This window comes from Chlamydotis macqueenii, chromosome 1 (assembly GCF_036417535.1).
Source record: "Chlamydotis macqueenii isolate bChlMac1 chromosome 1, bChlMac1.mat, whole genome shotgun sequence".
NCBI classification, from domain to species: Eukaryota; Metazoa; Chordata; class Aves; order Otidiformes; family Otididae; genus Chlamydotis; species Chlamydotis macqueenii.
Window position 1 is genome coordinate 190,002,950 of NC_141556.1, and position 1,469 is coordinate 190,004,418.

Sequence of the window (1,469 nt, forward strand, 5' to 3'; positions counted from 1 at the left end):
TCTGACAATTGATTTAGTTTTAATTTCATACTTCATATATTATCAGCAAGTGTGCTGGAGTGTAAAAGCTACAAATAAGGAGTCTGAGTAATATGAGATCCCACCAGGGCTCTCTGATTATTTTTGCTGAAAGGCAAGAAAAGTGCTGTTTTATCTGTGTTGATAAAAGCATGTATTTTATCCTACTCTCATTTACAAGTTAATAGTTGCTATTTAACAGCTGGTTCATGGAACGATTCTTCATGCAGGAGATAGCTGCAAAACTAAAGACTAATATTCAGTCTTTCTAGAAGATGAATTTTTATGTTCACAGAGATTATATAAACTGACAACAGGGTTATAGGCATATGGTACTTTTCCTTTCAGACTTCGTCTTTCCAAAGAGTATGTCCTCCATCTTACTGGCAGCACAAGTTTTTGGCATCCTGGAATGAAGGCTAGTGATTCCTGAACAATAAACCTTCATGAACCTTCACTGTCTTCAAACAAAACAGCTCCCTTCTCTGCCCTCTTAAAGTGTAAATGAGAGTAAGAGGTAAAGTCCGAAAAATGTGTATTGTGTCTGCTGGCATCAAGTTCTATACTGTTATTCTTTATATCTGGATCTTTGAAAGAATTTTTGTTTTTAATAAACTGAAAGAGTGGGGTGATGTGAAAAAATATTGCAGTAATGAAGAAATACTTGGAGGAAGTTGGGACACGATCATTTATGTTTGAACATTATATACGCTTAGTAAAACTGGGACTATGTGGAGAGAAGGCATCAGATACTGCCTTCAGATGGCCTACGTGCTTTCTAAATTACAATGATCACAGACTCCATCTTGCAGTCACTTGCCCCAGGGTGATAAATAACACATAGCTTTATTATTTGTTGCCACTTAACCTTCAAGATGGGAAAAGGCAGTTGCTGGAAACCTTAGGCTGGATGCTGCCCCGGTTGTAGCTTTTTGCTCTGCCCCAGAGCTGCCCTGACTAGGCAGTGTTTTCCACTTGTCTTAGTGTAGATAAGAAACTAAACCCTTGCCCACTACGTGTCAGAAAACACCAGCAGCCCTGAGGCTCCTCTGCACTGTGTGGTCATCAGCATCTTCCGGCAAGGTAAAAATTGATGGTGCCTTAAATACCATTTAGTCCGGCTAAATGAAGGCCAGTGAAATCCTCTTTTTTGAAAGATACTTGAACCAATGATTTCCATGAAAGACACACTTCTGCAAAGGGGTTGCAAAATGCAGCTATTGGGGTGCTGGTTTGTTCCCTCTATACTGGCTGGGAGCATGTGCCAGGCATCAGGCAGCAAATGGGGACCCTGTGGGCAGCTTGCGAATCAGTAGTAAATGGTCATAACCAAATCTTCCTCGGAAAGCAGATGGATTTGGGATTTGGGTTTTGCTTTTGCTTTTCTAAGCAGGAAACTTGTTCAAAACCCAAACTTGCCTGCTGTTATTTGTTTGTTATATTCAGGGAAA